Below are 19,761 nucleotides of genomic sequence, written 5' to 3'. Positions count from 1 at the left end.
TATGTCCCGTGGTAGTTCTATCCTAAATCCTAAACCATACCGTTAGTTACCGGTTAGTAATTACCAAAATGCGTGGACTCAGGGGCGAAATAAAAACACTGTATTACTATATTGCATAAGTGAACATAATTCAATATTCTCAGCTATGTTGAAGATAATATGTCCAACAATGGTAATTGTTATGCAGATGACTGTGAATAGCAAATTAATTTTAAAATTTCAGAACATGTTTGTTATATATTTAATTCTAAAATTCGTGCATATATTTGGTCTTATAACTGTAGTAACAAACCGTGGATTCTTCAATAACTAATAAGTACAAACTTCTGCGTTTAATTTATAACAGGAATATTTTAAATTTACCTTCAGTTGTATGTATTCTTATCTTGAATTTAAAGTTATAAAAGCTATTTTTAGCATTACCGGTATACGGGTAACATAAAATATGGACTTTTAGATCCAGCGTCGTATGTAGGTGTTAAACATCGAACCTCAGTTGTTGCAAAATTTAGACTGAAGAGATCCCTATTTGGTATTTGAAAAAAAAAATGCCGTCCTTTTTTTTAAAATAAAAATAAAGGTGAAAGAAAAAAAAATGTCATCCTTTTTTTAACTAAGAAATAATGGAAAACGAATTTGATACTTTTGTATTATAATGTAAGCTCTATTTGGTTAAAGATAGGATTAAAATATAAGAGTATAAAGTAGTCGCCATTTGCAACCGCTGTAAATATAAAGCGAAAATATAACTAGTTTCAATGTAGTTTCTATTACATAAAATAAAAAGACTAAAAGATGGATTAGCATTATTTCATTTCTCTATCTTAGGATATGGACTAAATTATGGGATAAATTAAGTTAAAATGTAGCGTCTATTATTTTAAGTTTAAATTTCGTCTTAAACAGATTATTTATTGTCACTTTAAATATAATTTTTATACCAATCAAAATTGGATTTTATACATAGGCTAACGAACGGACAAAATGTAATTCGTCGTAATTTTTATTGCAATTTAATATGAAGTTAACTGCAGGTGGGAGACGGGTGGTCGGGTAAAATGAGGTCTGCCCCTTGTACCTTCTTGGGAACGAACAAGAAAATATGATCATGAATAACAGGCCTACAATTTAAAGATAAATGGCTGGAAAAATTTCGTATCTCGTATAGAAATGCCACTTTTAATGAGAGCGAGCTGATCTGTTTAGAAACAGAAAGCAGAATCGGGGTCTAATTCACAGCGTATGTGTTTATTTTCAGACATTTCTCTCTCGAGAGGGGAGGGGGCTATTAAAACTAAGGGGGAGTGTGTGCGGTAATTAATTAAAGTAAAAATTTTCGATAGAAATTAAAGAAATACTATTTATTATTTTCTGTTTCGAATTGGGGGGGGGGGGGGGGGGAGTTTGTGCGCGGTGGACATGCTCTGTGGGGAGGGGGGGGGGGGGTCACTGTTGAGATGCCTGAGAGAAACTTTGCCACCCTTACGTAGCTATGTGCGCTCTTAATGTTTTCATTCGACTTTGTCTTTAATTCAAAGATTTTCTCTTTCCAGTACTCGTTCATTGCTTTTAATGTTTTGGCTGTTCGACATTAGTTTGTTTAAGTACCTATCAACATTCACCGGCAGTGTTGAGTCTTTGATTTATTTAGGGTAAATGTATTAAACAGGCAGACACGTCGTTTTCTGTTAATCTCATTCGTGCTGCATTGTAATAAGTAGTATACTCGTCTTTCTGAGTACATCGCAAACAATGGTGTCTACGTAAGTGGATTAAACTCGGACAACAATGGAACTACCCCAGGGGCGCTCCTTACCAGTCACAACGGAACTCTTCTACGACCCGGGGTACCACTACCCTCCCCAACAACACCCCGATAATTACTGGGCAGGTAGGAATACGTACTTGAGTGACAACAGTCAACATCCGACCACGCCCCAGCGGATTAAACCTGACATCACACCTGGCAATAGCGATTTGGCTGGTCATCGTAAAAAAAATCAGCCAACATCTTCACTAGCATCGAGCCCGGCTAAAGACGGCGTCAGTAGAAATAAAATTGCGAAAGGCAGAAGAGAAGAAGGTAGGTCTAATTTTCTAATTTTGCTAATGTAATAAATAAATAAATAAATAAATAAATAAATAAATAAATAAATAAATAAATATACATATATATATATAAATATATATATATATATATATATATATATATATATATATATATATATATATATATATATATATATATATATATATATATATATATATATTATACAAATAATATATATATAATATATACTTAATATATATATATATATATATATATATATATATATATATATATATATATATATATATATATATATATATATATATATATAATGAAGTAGCGAGAAGAAAACTGTTTTTATAACATAATAATCGTTCAGAAAAATAGTAATTCTTAGTAACAACAACAAAAAAATACTTTAAATAAAGATAACTATGAAATAGAGTTTACTGCTTATAATGACGTAGACATAAAAACGGATATTGTAATCAGCAATCTACCTAGCCGCCTTTATTCTCACTTAGGTAAATACTCATCAGGTACCCATCAGAGCTGGAGGCTTAATGACTTAATCCCGGTACCCGAACACAAGACTTGCAGTTAGCAACCGTACGCTCTATCACCCGACCACGCCATCCCATCTACATGAGACATAATTAGTTTTTCTTCTCTTATTTGGTTCTTAGCGATAGAAAGCTAGACTGCAAACCCGAAAGTCTCGAGTTCGAATCCAAGTTCAAATAAGTAGAAGAAAGGCGGCTGGGCATACTGTTAACCACAATATCGCCTTGTATGCCGAGGTCTTTGAAACAGATGAACTCTACTTGATTTAGTCTAAGTACAGATATTAAAAGATGATGATTCGGTTCTTAAAAATATAATACGAAAAAAGCAATGCTACACCACAGTTCCTAACACCCCCACCCCCCCTCCCCTCACACACACCTCACACACATCATCACAAAAGTTTAATATATCCCCTCCCACCGTAGACATGTCATGTCAATAATGCACTGCCCCTACTTAAGCCAAAAAAAATTCGATTTCAGAAGACGATAATCGACTTAGAATCTCCGACTTGTAAAACAAAGTAACTAAACATGAGCGATTCATGAAGTACACTATCGAAATCCGATCCGCACACTTCTCTCAATGGCGGCACCTCTCGGTGTTACTGGGCAACGGGCGTCTCCTAGGTTACCATAACCTCGAAGCAACATGGCGTCGCTGGTATCCAGGATATACGGAAGGTGGTTTTGATACAAGGGGGAGAGAACTGCTGATTTTGTTTGTTCTTTTTTCGAGACGTGTAAAACGATCGAAATCAGATTCTTTTTTAAGATTTACAAAATCAGTGATATCATAAGTACTGTTTTGATGGGCCAAACACTTCAAAGATTATTTCCCTTTGTGTGTGTTTTGACGAGATGGAATTCGCTGGTGTTTCAATGGCACTTATGTAGTCTCAAGCAGTGCATTTCAAAATTAATTTTACGCTTGAGTGGCGATACTCAACCTAAACTTAATCTCATCCCTCAAATTCACAACATCAGTAATACAATAAAATAACTGTAATCATACCATAAATCACAACTCTAAATTTAAAACTAAGCCTAAACAAAACCAAAATCACTATAGCCTACGTTGGTACTCAATTGGCGTGGTTGAGAATATAACTGCACCATCTCACTTTCATGCGTCTGGGCGAGGTGCTGACCACATTATCCTTTCATATGCCGAGGTCAATAAACATATGAACTCTACTTCTTCTGCCATTGGATTGATTTTACTTACATAACAGTTGCTTAATTTCCAATTTTTCATTTTCAATTAAGATTGCAGCTAATTTAAAAAAAAAAAAAAAAAAAAAAAAAACTGTCTATTGCAATGAAGACAAGCTGCGAATTTTACTGAAGAATTTTATAAACAAAAAAAAACCCAAAAAAACAACAACGTAGCTTTCCTCACTTATGTTTGTCTCGTATCAAAAATAATAAAAAATTAAGCATGCTAGAAACGGGTCAATATTTTAAGATTATATATTTTGATATGGCAACAGAGGCGTAGCGAGGGGGAAGGGCGGGAGGGGGAAATATGTCCCCGCCGGGCGCCGATCTGAGGAGGGGGGGGGGGGCGGCAAATTGAATGTTTGAGGGGGGGCGCAAATGAAAAGTTCGAGGGGGGGGGGTGCAAATCGAAAGTTCGTCCCCGGGCGCCGCGAAGGGTCGCTACGCCTCTGTTTGGCAATCAACGTATACTTTTATCTATGCAAGTGTACTTTACCTGTACTAAGTATTTTCTTTCTTCCTCAATTATCATTTAAGTGAAATCAACAATCAACAGATTTATTATTTTTATTTAATTGAATTTTTTTAATCTGCTGAATGTTGCTCACAAATGATGCTATATATAATATATATATATATATATATATATATATATATATATATATATATATATATATATATATATATATATATATATATATATATATATAATTCTATTTTATGTCTTAAAGCTGGCAAACAGGAAGATAAAAGAGAAGAAATGAAACCCGGAAGTGAGGTCGAAGAAGATCACGTGACCTCTCCAAAAGACAACCAAGTAGCGGCTACCCTCAAATGGTTCGTTGCTATCATCATCATCCTCATCGTCATCCTTTTGTGGTTATCGTTGTTTTATTTTAAATTATGTACTTTGGTTGTTTAAAAAAATTAGTTTAGGAAAAAGAGACAGATGTTGAATGTTACAACCAATCGTATTCTTTCTTTTATCTTTATTAGTTCTAAACTATTTCCTTCTGGCTTAAACTTCCGGTTTCGATTTGAATATGAAAAAAAAAATTGTTTGGTGGGAAATATTTCAAATAAAAAAAATGCAATATTTATCTTTTAATAGTCTACGTTATCACATAAATACCTGATGCTGTTAATAAAGGAAGGAAAAGGGGAGGTTATCATGCGTAGAATTTTTTTTTTTAAACTCGCAGACGAAAACTTCCAGACACCGTCTGCGCCAAGCCTGAAGTGCAAACAAAAATTGATTGACACGTTTGTGCTGACAGCATTCCGCCGCCCAGCCAGAAGAGCTGATTAAATATTTCTCTGGCTGGTGATTAATTCTTGGTCTCGCGGAGCCTGATAACAGGGGCGACTATTCACTATTTGAAAACACGTCACCGTGTTTTTTTTTTTGTTTTTTTTTGCTATGTCATGTAACTAGCGGGAGGTCCGGTAACTCGTGAAGAATAGGCTACATCATAAAACACAACAACAACAAATACAAACAACAACAAAAACGGAACAAATAGATTTAATATATAATAATATGCATAATATTAAATTTGCATTTTTTTAAAATAAACTAAATAAACAAGTAATCGCCTTTTGAAATATTTTTTAATTACAGTTCTTTTACATTAAAAAAAATAGTAAATATTTACTTTATAAAAAAAAAATACTTTATATTATACTTTACTGCTCTTATGAAACTTGACTCGAGACAATGTGTCCTTTAAAAGTCCATCTTTGAATGGCTATTTAGCTCTTAATAAATTTTGGATGGAGACGATCTCCCCCCTCCCCTAAACACACATATGTCGATCTAGCTATACTGTGTGTTAGCTAAAGACAATGGACCCCCATATGTTCATCTAGCTGTGGTGGGTGTTTGCTAAAGACAATGGGCCCCCATATGTTCATCTAGCTATGCTGGGTGTTAGCTATAGACAATGGGCCCCCATATGTTCATGTAGTTATAATTAAGGACCACACTTGTTTTAAATTTCAGTTCAAACGTAAATTTTAATTCCTGAAGTAGGTTTAAGACAGGATAAGGAGACTTGGTTATTAGACTATTGTGGAGAAAAATATTACAACAACTTTTTTTCAAAAATGATATTTACAATGTACAATGCTAATGCATATTGAAAAACTGTATCATTATTCTTTTTGCCTTATTTTTAAGCGCGGATTTTAACGTAATTAATAGGCGATAAAATACAAAGCTGATTGTCTTAGACGTATTTTATCCAGAGATATTTAGTGTTTTCTCTTTAAATATATTGAAAATTGTATGCCCAAAGAGCGCAGATAGTTAACGATGAAAGAAACATGAAAACCACTTTATAATATCTTTTTATAGATCACAATCATGGCGAATGTATAAAACAAATAATTTTAAAATATAGTTTGATTCAGTAAACATATTAAGTTTGTAACACTATTTATGAACAGATGTAGTGTTTAGTGTTTCTTTCAGGCATCTCTTCGGAGACAGCCACCCCACAAATGTTTCAAGTTTTCCCATCCCCCAGCCATAAGAAAAATTTCTGAAAGAAACACTGCTTCCACCTCTGATGTACCCGGCGGTCCACGACACCGTAGTTCCACCACCGCGATGAAAATGTCCCCAGTCTTGTTTACAGTCCCCCCCCCCCCCTCACCCGTAGATTAACCAGCAGAAGATCAGATAAGGACAAATCGTTTCTCCTCATACGTACGCCATCTGTCCAGGTGATTCGAGGTTATTGTTTTATGTGTCCACTGTAAATTAAAAATAGATCGTCTTTTTTATTTCATAGTCTCAAAAAAATATCATTAGGCAGTGTGTCTCCTGGTGCGATAATTTGGGATGTCGACCACCCACCCCCACCCCCCTACACACACACCCCTTACAGCCCGTTGGGTGTTGTTTAAGCTTTTAAATATATTTTTAACTCTATTTTTTTACTAACATAAATTTTTCTCTGTAATATTTTACAACTTTCAGTTCTGGTGTCACTCCATTAATTATTGTCAGACTTTGCGGCCCGACTACCTTAGAACCTGCTTGTAGAAAGTACTGTATAGATAAGGATTTTAACCTTTTTTGAGGCACCGAAACCCACTAGTTTCATATCCGCATTCACCGAAACCTTCGTAATAGTAATAGTAATCCTCCGCACCGACAAAATCCCATCTTGAATCATATGAGTCGGGTGTGTGTCTTGATCTCCACCAAACCCCTTGAGAGTGGCTCACCGAAACCCTTGGGTTCGATAGAAACCAGTTTAAGAACCACTGGTCATTTGACTTTTTAAGCTAATTAAAACAACAAAAGTTCTAGAAATAAATGTTAAAAATTCTTTAGCGCTAATCAAAGACTAAATCGTGACCCTAGCCATAGGTAAAAATCAACCCTAATCCTTGCACTGAAATAATTGTTAATTATAACGTTGTGGTTTGGCAGGAGAGCGTGTGATTGCTAATTTTAAACTATCGGAGTCCGAACCCCGGACAAATAAGGATCCTAGTAACAGTAACTCATCTAAAAGAGAGACAACTCCAAATTCAAACACTTGCTGCCTTGTAGTTTGTTTTGGGAAGGACAAAGGCTATGGAAGCAAATCCAGAATAAAAGCAGGCGAAATCGGAGTCAGCGAGCCTTATGTCGATACGTAATACTTAATGGGAGGATTAAAAAGAAGTAAATAATCCTCTTTAGACCTAACAATCAATTGGGCAGATGAAGAAGAGCTCATGTTTCCTGACCTCGGCATATAAAGGGATAGTGTGGACAGCACTTTGCCAAGCTACCTTTACTTTCCCTAATATACGTTAGGTACCCATCAGAGCTTGGCCGACTAAGTGACGTTCTACTGACTCGAACCCGGATTCGAACTCGAGATTATTCCTTCTATAACCCCACTTAGAAAGAGGAAAATAAACAAAAGCGTGGGCATAACCCAACCATAACGCTAGCCATAACAAGCACTATAATCTTGACCCACGCCCAGGTTATAACCTAACCCAAACTCTAACAACGATACCGTCAGAAAGAAACCCAATGCGTTACTATACTGCGATACTGAATTGCTCTACGATAATGTACGATAAAGCGTATATCTCTCATACACACGCCTCTACAATCTACAAAAACACCAGATTAACTAGAAAAATTGTTTTTTGTTTGACTTGATGTTATAATGTTATCTTTGCTAAAGAAAAAAAACGCGTGTATCGCCTTGGGTGGTTATCTCAGTGTTTAAATCGGTGTTGGGGAAGTCAAAGCCAGCTATTTCAAAATTGTTCGTCCTTGTCTAAAACACCCAATAATACGTGCCTACCCTAAAATCACAACTTTAGTGCTTCCTATACCCCTTTCATCTCATGAAATATTTTATTATACTATGTATCAGTATTACCATTTGTCGTATTAGTCGCCACATCAAAGGAACGTCCCGTCCGTTTTCTAGCTATTCAAACCAAGAGAGTTTAGAAAGTAAGTAAAAACTTGACATTGCGAGTATCATTTCAAACTCAAAATCTGGAGACAACAGGCAATTGTTATGAAATAAGTATGTAAGTGTGTATAGCTTTATATTCTTACATTGTGGTATAACATAGACTGTATTTTTGTGTTTAATATTTAGCTCTTCCTCTTCGAACTAGTCTGCGCCTCCGACGGCACGTCTATAGTTCCCCTAGTTAGAATCCAAGCCTCCCCCAATACTAGTCCACGCCTCCACTAGTATTAGTGCCCGCCTCCCCTAGTACTAGTCCACACCTCTCCGAGCACTAGTCCACACCTCCCCTAGCACTAGTCCACACCTCCCCTAGCACTAGTCCACGCCTCCCCTAGTACTAGTTTAAACCTCCCCTAGCACTAGTCTAAACCTCCCCTAGCACTAGCCCACCCTCCCCTAGCACTAACCCACACCTCCCCTAGCACTAGTCCACACCTCTCCTAGTCCACGCCTCCCCTAGCACTAGTCTAAACCTCCCCTAGCACTAGACCACGCCTCCCCTAGCATTAGTCCACACCTCCACTAGCACGAGTCCACACCTCCACTAGCACTAGTCCACACTTCCCCTAGTATTAGTCCGTTCCCCTCCCCCCCCCCCCACCCTGGCATTAGTCCGCGCCTCCCCCCCCCCCCATCCCACCCCCGGGGAGTCTCATCTCCCTGTGTGTAAACCGCAGGAGTCTAAGCCACGTTATCGCCCGTCTCAAGAACAGTTGTCGCCAGTCTGGTATCTGTACACGTTTGACACGCGTTTGATGGGGGTGGGGGTGTAGGGAGGGGAGGTTGTATGTACGGGTAGGGGAGTGGACGGTGGGGAGGGGGGTCACGTCTGAAGGACGATTCAAATTTTCAAACGATTTTCTAGGAATTTAAGGAACGTTGGTTGCCACAGCTATTTAACTGAATTGTGAGTGGGTAAATACGTATTGTAAACCACACCCCCCCCCACACACACACATACACAAACACACACTTTCTGGAACAACTAAATTGTTAATTGTCATTGAGTGCAATAGTACAGCAGAAAGCAAATTGTATAATTAATTATTATCAAATCTAATAAAAGAAACTAAATTACCACCTCTACTTCTTCTGTTCTATGAACTGTATGTTTTAAAAGCTTCTAAAATTATTTTTTTACGTCTAAGTGATCAGAAAAATATAACTTTCAATTTGTTGTCATTCAACTGTTTATAAATTTCCTTGTGTTCACTTAAGTTACGGACATCGGAGAACTATAAACTCTCACGTTTTTTGTTTTGTTTTCTAGTGTTAAAATAAGGACATAAAAAAATATTACATGTTTTAGGTTATAAATCTATTCAATGTTATCATAAAACTACTAACTGTCTAATACGTGTGTTCACATATCTCCAGGTTATAGAAAAAGGCCTATTAGTCCAAAAATTAGTTCAGTCATTTCACTTAACATAAAACCAGTGGCGTAGCCAGGATCGTCTCAAGGGGGGGGGGGGGAGTTCCAATTTTTACCCGGGGACAAACTTTCGATTTGCACCCCCCCCCCCCTCAAACTTTCGATTTGCACCCCCCTCATACTTTTTCTATATACCGAGGGGTCTATGGGGGGGGGGGGGGTTATGACCCCCCTAACCCCCCCCCCCCCCCGCCTACGCCACTGCATAAAACTATACATTTTTTTCGTTTACCATTAGAACATTGTGATCTCTGGTTATTTGTTTGCTAATGAATAGGCTTTCATAACACTATGTACTATGGTTATTAATTGTTTGCTAATGTATAGGTTATCAGAAAACTACGAAGTCTCTGAAGGTGTTTGTTTACCAAGATGTGTTCTCTATCTCCATTATTTGGACTTTTGTAAACGCCAAGGGTTTAAACCGGCAGGGGCGGCAACTTTTGGAAAGGTAAGCAAAATATGATTGTTGTCAAAGTTTACAATGTTTATTCTTAAATTAATATAAATATAAATATATATATATATATATATATATATATATATATATATACATAAATATAGGCCTTTATATATATATATATATATATATATATATATGTATGTATATAAAGGCCGATATATATATATATATATATATATATATATATATATATATATATATATATATATGATAATTATTATGACACATTAACAGCTGATGAGGCAGAAGTTTAAAAATGTCACCACAAGACGACTTGGTACTAGAGGACAGTCGAAGTAAGATTGACATTTTTATTTTTATTTTTTGGCTTCGTGAACATAGACTTTTTTTAACAACGGAGTATCTTGTGTTTTATTTTATTTTGATACATATCGAACATTGTATTTTCATATAAAGAAGCATATTAGTTATCTGTTTTGTTTTCTTTCTTATTTAAATTCAAATCAAAGCATTGTTATTATGTTTGTTGTTGTTTTACATTGTCTGAATAGTAATTTTTTAAGAGTAATAGGCCCCCTAAGTGTAATTTTTCTTTAAAAAAAATACAATTCAACAAAGAACAAATCAATACGATACTAGGATGTTTAGATATTTGGTCTTCATCAAAATAAACAAATAATTTTAAAATACTAAAATAAATAATACAGCTTATAAAGACTGGTATTTTAAAACCAAATTTATGAGTCAAAAGTTTGCTTCATATTTGAAGTTCATTCGTTTATTATTTTATGTTATTGTATTTTTGATGATGTTCTTTGTTTTGTTTTTGTTTGTCTGGTTATATTATTTTATAATATTATTATTTTTTTCTATTCGTTCTGTCTGTCACTTCAGAAAATTGTCTTATATCTATCTACAGATATCACTACTATGGTATAGGGATCATCGAGTCTTCCATCTACTACCACTCTGTATACACGGGAAAAGGCTTGACCAGGTAGGCTACATATATGCATACATTTTTTATTGGTGTACTACAATGGAGAGTGGGGTGGGGGGAGTTGGCACATTTTAAATTTATTCTTGTTGATAACGAACCATTTTAACATTATTTATGAAGGAAAACTTTAATTTGTGAGCCCCGCCTTGATAACCTTACCAAAGGATGTTTTCGTATTTTGTTTTTAGTTATTTTTAATTACATTATTGTTTTTTTTTAAATGGTGGCTGTACACCATGTAGCTGCTTTGTTCATCATCATCACCATCATCATCACCATCATCATACTCATCATCATCATCATCATCACCATCATCATCAACATTATCATACTCATCATTATCATCATCATACTCATACTCATCATCATCATCATCATGATACTCATCATCATCATCATCATCATCATCATTATCATCATCATCATCATCATCATCATCATCATTATACTCATCATCATCATTACACTTAAACTCATCATCATCATACTCATCATCATACTCATCATCATACTCAACATCATCATCATGTCCCGTTCGTGCCCAAGACACATAGAGCAAACGAAGTAGAGTTCATCAGCTTCAGAGACCTCGGCATATGAAGAGACATAGGGACGTTTCACTGATTTGAACCCGGATTCGAACTCGAGACTCTCGGGTTAGCAGTCTAGCTCTCTACCGCTACACTTCGTCGTCCCATAAGCTGCTTTGTTAGTGTTATTTTTCTTAATGATAAAAAAACACCATTTAATAATTTTAAAATCCTCAGATGCATTTATATGTGTGAAGGCAGATTTCGTGCGAGAATTCATATTTTTAGTTTTATTAGAAAATAATTCTATTGGATACAAGATTGGAAACATAAAGTTTTCAAGCTACTGAAAGAGTTTGTCTAGTTCTTTGACGGCGGTATATACAGGGATGTTGTGATTCATACTATGCCAACCGCCTAGAGCAGTCAAACACTCTACCATTCGACCTCGACGTCGAGCTGCTTACTTTGTGCCGTGTTTCTTTCAGACATTTTTCTCTGCCGTGGGGGGGGGGGGAGGGGTAAGGGGTGAGGCTGGGCACTCGCATTATACGACGGGTCAAGGTGGACGTGCTTTGGAGATGCCTGAAAGAAACTCTGCTTGTGTGTACATCTGTGAAGATACATAAAGTTTTAAGTTCAAAATTTAAACAGTGTTTTTTTTTTTCGATCCTCAGGTTTTCAGGAGTCAAGATAAAAACAGAGGTATACTTTTAAAGATGTAGTTTTTTATTCATTGCACTTGTTGTTTATGAAGCCGTTATGTTATGAAGTAACCACATAAAGTATGTGGAAAATCACTTAAGGAAACTAAATACATAACTACAAATATATATATATATATATATATATATATATATATATATATATATATATATATATATATATATATATATATATATATATATATATATATATATATATATATATATATATATATGCTTTTGAAGCAAAAAATATCTTTCGCACTTTTTAATTTTTTAAGTCTCTACTTAAATTAATCTCAGTATTTTTAACTTACAACAATTCTTTTGTTGTTACAGTTCTTTTTTTTTTTTTATTTTTAAAAATTTTATCATTGAAGCAAGATGTGCGTGGTAGGGCTAAGGGAATCACGTTCGAATATCTGTAGAACTGAGTAAAGGGGAGTAATTACGTTTTGATAAGAAACTTTTATTTATCCTAGACTTAACCTGCCAGAGTTATCGGACCTATGCGAGAGATTGATCGTGCGGTGTTATCTGTGTTCTGGTTCATGATTTTGTCCTTTCCACTGTTCGCATTTTTAAGTTGCCAGATTTTTTGACAATCTTTTGGAAAAAGAGAAAATAATAAGTGACTGTTTCTAGTACATAATCTCTCTTGTATAGTTTTAAGTAATTTTAAGGTTAGGTTAGCTGAGGTTATATTAGGTTAGGTTGGGTTAGATTAGGTTATGTTGGTTGGGTTGCATTGGGTTGGGTTGGGTTGGGTTAGGTTAGGTTGGGTTGGGTTGGGTTAGGTTAGGTTAGGTTAGGTTAGGTTAGGTTAGGTTAGGTTAGGTTAGGTTAGGTTTGGTTAGGTTAGGTTAGGTTAGGTTAGGTTAGGTTAGGTTAGGTTAGGTTAGGTTAGGTTAGGTTAGGTTAGGTTAGGTTGGGTTAGGTTGGGTTGATTAGGGTAGGGTTGGGTTGGGTTGGGTTGGGCAAGGTTAGGTTAGGTTAGGGTAGGGTAGGGTAGGGTAGGGTAGGGTAGGGTAGGGTAGGGTAGGGTAAGGCAAGGCAGGGTAGGCTAGGCTAGGCTAGGCTAGGCTAGGCTAGGCTAGGTCAGAGTAGAGCAGATTTTATCACATTTAGGACTGAGATTGCAATACCAGCGAAATTAACGTCTAGATCCATTCAGTACCTATAAGTACTATTGATATTGTGTACTAACGTTTTGCATGCTGTTCTTGATTCTAGGGTTCCAGCAGAAAATATTCCCTCAGCTCTAAAACAGGTACACTTTTACCTGAGTTCCCTAGTGCCTACAACCTGAAGCTTCAAGACAGCGTCATCACTGACAAGGTATAGTTTATATTATATTAAATTATATTAAATTAATATTTTTTTTGACGAAAACTTGTTTTCCTTAGCTAAAATTATGTTACTTTCTACGATGATGTGTGGCATAAGTGTGGCGTAATTTAATCTTTTAACAACGGAACTTCATTTGAATGCTTTTACAAGATTAGTTTATTATTTTTTAATTTTTGTTTTATTTTAATTTTTTGCAAAGTACTTTTGCTTCTATTGTTTATATTGTTTACGAAACTTAATTTGAATGCTTTTACAAGATATTAGTTTATTTTTTATTTTTTTTATTTTTAGCGAAGTACTTTTGCTTATATTGTTTTTATACTTAGTTTAGTATGTTTTTTATACCATTAATTTAACACATACGATTTCTTCTGTAGATGAACACCTTCCTTATGATGTATAGGACACACTCCCAGCGTATTTTAGACACCGTTATCACGGCAAACTTTGAGGAGGTTTGAACAGTTTTACTTTGTATTTTAATTAGGAGACATGCTAGATTTCATGTGGGAAATAATGCTCATGTGCGTGAATGAAGAGGATAGCAGGGACATTTTTACTTCAGAATTTTTTTTTTAAATAACGAAATCTACTTGAATTTTTTTTTCTAATACATCTACATGCATTATTTTGCTGCTTTTTCGCAAGCTTTTATTTAACTTGCTTCCTTTTTCTGTCGTCAGTCTGTTTGTCGTCACAGTAAGTCTCTCCCTCTCTCACTCTCTCCTTCTCTCTTATTTGATTGCACTCTACTTATCTTGCTCTGAATCTCTTGCTCCATCTATCTTTATCTCTACCTTTTTAATGATGATAGACCTCCAATTCTATGTAAATTCTCTCAAACCTCTAGCACCCTCTCTCTTCTCTATTCTCTCTTTCTTCATTTGCAATACAAACACATGAAGTGAAATTTTGTATTTTAGAAAAAAAAATATTTTAAAAAAATATTATAGTGATATTTAATGTACTTTTTAATTTTTAAAATCTTGTAGATTCAAAATCTGCTTGTTCACTTCTGGCAAGGATACCCGCAGCACCTTCAAGACATTTTACAACTTCCGGTCACACGTGACGTCATCGCTATTTGCGATTCCATCTTGTACACGGTATATAACTTAATATAACTTGTATGTTATGTTGTCAAATTCTCACAATAACACCTATTGTGTCGAATTCTCCGATAACTAAGGCTTCTTGCATGAACAGTTGGGTGTATTATATGCAGAGTTTCTTCCAGGCATCTCTTCCCCCAAAGAAAGTCTACCACTCCCCGCCCACCCCCTATCAAAAATGTTGTCCGTCTCCCGAAAATATCAAGTGCCCTTCTTCCCCCCCCCCCCCCCCCCGGAGAAAAAAGTCTGGAAGAAGCACTGATTATGTGTTTTTCTGTAAGCTATGAAAGTAAAGTAAGTTACCGTTTCGAACCTGACGTTCCATATTGCAGGTGAAGTAGAATTCATCTGTTTTGTCGTCCACGGCATATGAAAGGGTAGTGTGGTAAGCAGTTTTCCAAGCCGAACTTACTTTCCCTACGTGAGTCAGGTATCGACTTAAGCTGGGTGGGCTCAGAGACTCCAGCCTTGGACAAGAACTCGAGACTTTCGGGTTTGCAGTCGTGCGCACTACCATCCGACCACGCCGTTCCATCACTGACTATGAACTCTTCCGAAATGAGTTGTTTGACAACAGAATGTTACCTAATGTTACCACAACGATAATATCAACCCTAAGATTTTATCAAATCTTAAGTAGACAGTAAATCGTATTAGTTTTAGTAAGTGCGAAGTTTAGATTTGTGTTTGAACTAAGTTGAATAATATGGATGAGGTTAAGTATCAAGCTAGATTTGAGATAGGGTTAGGTTTAGTATTAAGTTTAGGTCCACGATAATGGTTATTCTTTAGAGTTTGGTTCGAGTTTATAATTCTACAATGTATTTCTGTATGTTCCCAAGTTTAGACATAGTACATTAAGTGTAGCATACATTGATGATGAGTATAACTATTACTCAAAATTTATTCAAATTTATTCAAATTCAAATTTATTCAAATTTATTCAAACAACGGTTACAATTGTAGGCACAAGGGCCTTTTTTCACATTGGCCGTTTATACAAATAAAACAATTCAATAACACATAGCAGTAACATAGCACTAAAAATGTGGAATAAAGAAACAATGTTACATAGTTATCATACATAATGAGATAAAAAAGAGAATATAATAGATGAATGAGAAATGTTACAATGAGTCAGTTAGGTCATTAAATAATTTTAGCTTTAGTTTAGATTTGAATATATTTTCAGATCTAGATAGCTTTATTTTATTAGGAAGATTGTTCCACAAATTAGAACCAGAGTAGGCGAAGCTATGTTTTTGGAAAAAAGTTGAATATGGGAATGGTAAATTAAGACGATGTGATGAGGGAATAGAGTTTATCTACTTCTTCGACCTTGACTCATGTTTAGATTGTGTGCTCATCAATACTTTTCCCAAAGAATCTATTATATCTTATTATTATATAATTCGCGGGCCCATATGACCTGGGTATTGAAAGGAAAAGATGATGGATAAATTATTGTATCAATCGAAGAGGGAATATTTCAATCGTAGAGAAAACATCACACATTGCGTACTTCGGACTTTTAAGAAAGACAGTACCGTAAGTTCAGGTTCGCACATGTTAAGAGTAACCTTTAACCTTGTCTACAGGTGTTAACTGATGTGCTGGTTCCTAATGCCATTCAAGACCTCCCAGACAGGTAACTATTATATCTGTATAGATATTCGTTCGTGAAGTAAAAAAAATATTTACTTGAAAATATACGTTTTATTTTTCAGGGCTGTTCTTATTTATTTTCATCTCGAAATAAAACGATAGTTTAAAAAAAATTAAGATATTACAACTCAGAAAATCAATTCAATTTCAAAATATTTTTAAAACGTGTTAACTAATTAGGTTTGTGAAATCTAAGCCATGAGTTAAAACATTTTAATTTTCTAGCTGTTTTATGTTATATTTTCAAATTATTAATAACTAAATGATATACCCCACTTCTACCCCACCCCCTCCTCTCTCTACATTAGTCTGTCTTCAGATCTTCGTTCGTTTTTAAAAAGTTTGCCTCGGTGGTTGCATAATTCGCTGGACGAGGCAATCCCAGAGGTGATACGGACTGTAAAGAATGAAGGTAAGTGATGTGTAACGATTTGAGTCTTTTAGTTTGTGATAAATGGGGGAGGGGGGACATGGTTAGATTTTTTTGCCTCCGATCCCAACCATTAAAATATAAGCACCTTATCTCTATTCATTCTTTCTTTTTTTCTTTTTGACTCAGATATATAATTTACAGCGTCAGTTTATCTTTAGTATCACCGTTTTCATCACCAGCCTACGAGGATCGCTACAGATTTACAATAGTAGTAATTATTTCTGACATGTACTTTCATTCATTTAAGATGGTTTACATAATACAACACGTCTAATTACAGTTTTATTTTTTTAAATCTGAAAATGCAAATGTGTAATCAAATGATGATTCAACGGTCTTAAAATTAAAGGTTATTTTTTTTTCGGTGTGGTGGGTTGAAGTGGTATGGCCTTATAAATGGAGCTGAAATAAATTTATGATTAAAGAAAAATAATATAAATATTTTAAAAAATAAATAAATAGAAGTTTTTTTTGTTTTTTTTTGGGGGGGGGGGGGGGTGGAATGGGTTGAGGGGATAGTAAAATCCTAGGATACAATTTCAATTATTTTAGCTAAGTCTGCTTGAAAGACTGGTTCCAAATGGTTCCAAATGTTTGTTGCCAGAAGGCATATTTTTTAACAACAAAAATTGAATATTTTAAAACATTTGTGTTATAAGTGTAAAATGACTTCCGGTTTTATTACTGCTAGAAATATTCAAACAAATAATTACAAGTAATATAATAGCAATTTAGCAAACACTTATATTTTTAAATTGGATTAGTTGAGTCAGGTTGTCGTGGTGATAAGGGATGTTGTATTATTTAATATTAATACAATACTAGGCTAAACACCATCGACCGCGATTGCGTATTTTATCATGGAAAACAATTGTTGTGACGTTTATTGTTTTATTCTACCTGACCATTCAGGGTGATTTGAAAGAGAGGATTGAGGGTGGGTTTTTTTTTAAATATTTGAATTGATAAAATAATTCTAAATTACATTTTAATTGAAACTATTTAATGCAAAAATTGAAAATATAACTATACTTTTATCGCTTGCCATGTTTAAAAAACATCAATTTTTTAAAAAAATTAAGTGTACTGGGATTTTTAAACCGCCTACTACTGAAGCTCAGAACATTATATAATATTTTACATCGCTAGAGATAAAACAACACCATCTGACTTTCTATAGTTTATGTCTTTATTTTAAAAAAACATCACTTTATGAAGATAATTTATGAAATATGATAGTATATTATTTTACATTACTTTGTAACTATAAAAGATTTTAAGTTAACATAAATCAGAAGAAAGTATCTAAATACACGAAAATACAGAGAATAGGTATTTTAAAATTTATTGAGTGGATTACCTCCCTTACACGTTTTATTTTTTTAAATACAAAGTGTTGCGGATTAGTTAAAGGGGACATTTCATTAAATCTATTTGCATTTTTTTCTAAACAGTTTTACAACAGTTTCTTCGCAGTATGTCTAGACAGCTTGCTTTTATCAAAATGGCACAGGTGAGTAGTTTTAAAACTTCTATCATGCGTGGTAGGTTTAACACGGGTAAAGAGGGGGTCATGTATACCTGTGGCAGTGGCGTCGCTAGGTCGGGTGGCACTGGGTGCGTCCCCCCCCCCCCCCCAAGAGACAAAGTTTATATATATAAATATATATATATATATATAAATATATATATAAATATATATATATATATATATATATATATATATATATATATATATATATATATATATATATATAATATATATATTTGTGCCGGTCATTCTTTGGCCTAGAATTTAAACATATGCCGCATATGCCTATATGTATGTGCATAAGCTTTAATCGCGGCAGATTTATGATAAAAATGTTTATCTATAGTCTGTTAATAATATAGTTGGATGTGGCATTGTTTTCTCTATAATTAGCGCGGTTACATCATGATGTCCGCTACACCCTTTTGTTCTAATTGTCGATTTTTACTTAAAAGACTATTTACCTTTAATTAATCATTAATGGAACTGCAAAAAGCATTTTTCTTCTGTACATTTTGCAATTATTTTTTTGCCATGGTATCACCCACCTAAATAGTGTCACCCGGTGCGGCCCGCACCCCCACCACGTCCTCTCTACGCCTCTGCTTGTTGTTAATGTTGGGGGTCAGATTTGAGTGAGGATGTAAGAAAGTTTCAATATGTCATATCTTATCATTTAAACTAAATTTCTTCAAAATAACAAAGTGCGAACGAGAACTTTATAACTTCATACTAGGAGAGGTTTAGTAGAGGAATGTCATGCATTCCTGATGTCACAAAAGGTGGACTGGTTGTGTCCAATGGGTCAGGGAAATTTTCAATGACCCCCACCACCCTCAAGTTTTCATTGCACATTTGTCCAAATAAAAGTTTAAGGGGTTTACACAGAAAGCCTAAGGGTCTTTAAAAAAAACACTTAAAGGTGACGGCACTGCCACATAACAAACCAAAGTCCTTAAAATTTAAATACATAGTATTCATAGGCGTTGACGAAGGGGGGAGACGCCCAGGGCTAACGCGCCAGACCTAGTGACGCCACTGCTAGCTAACATGATGTGAAGTGTTTCTTTCAGACTTTTTTCTTCGGGGGGGGGGGGGGGGGGGGGGGGGGGGGGGGGGGGGGGGGGGGGGGGGGGGGGGGGGGGGGGGGGGGGGGGGGGGGGGGGGGGGGGGGGGGGGGGGGTTGCACTTAGTATTTTTAAATATTTTTGAGGGGGGTGGGGTGGACACTGGTAAAAGTA

At 35.3% G+C, this 19,761-nt stretch overlaps 1 long non-coding RNA gene across 1 annotated transcript; it reads left to right on the top strand.

The window, feature by feature from the left end:
• Positions 1–10,104: 10,104 nt before the first annotated feature.
• On the top strand, positions 10,105–11,181 carry LOC131952338 (uncharacterized). The gene is made up of 3 exons (XR_009388528.1): positions 10,105–10,222; positions 10,469–10,530; positions 11,115–11,181. It is a non-coding gene; the product is annotated as an uncharacterized LOC131952338 (long non-coding RNA).
• The last annotated feature ends 8,580 nt before the right edge of the window (positions 11,182–19,761 follow it).

The sequence above is a fragment of the Physella acuta genome, unplaced genomic scaffold (genome assembly GCF_028476545.2).
Source record: "Physella acuta isolate Inbredline_101_S28 unplaced genomic scaffold, ASM2847654v3 ptg000867l, whole genome shotgun sequence".
In the NCBI taxonomy this organism is placed as follows: domain Eukaryota; kingdom Metazoa; phylum Mollusca; class Gastropoda; family Physidae; genus Physella; species Physella acuta.
This window is presented reverse-complemented; position numbering and strand designations above follow the sequence as displayed.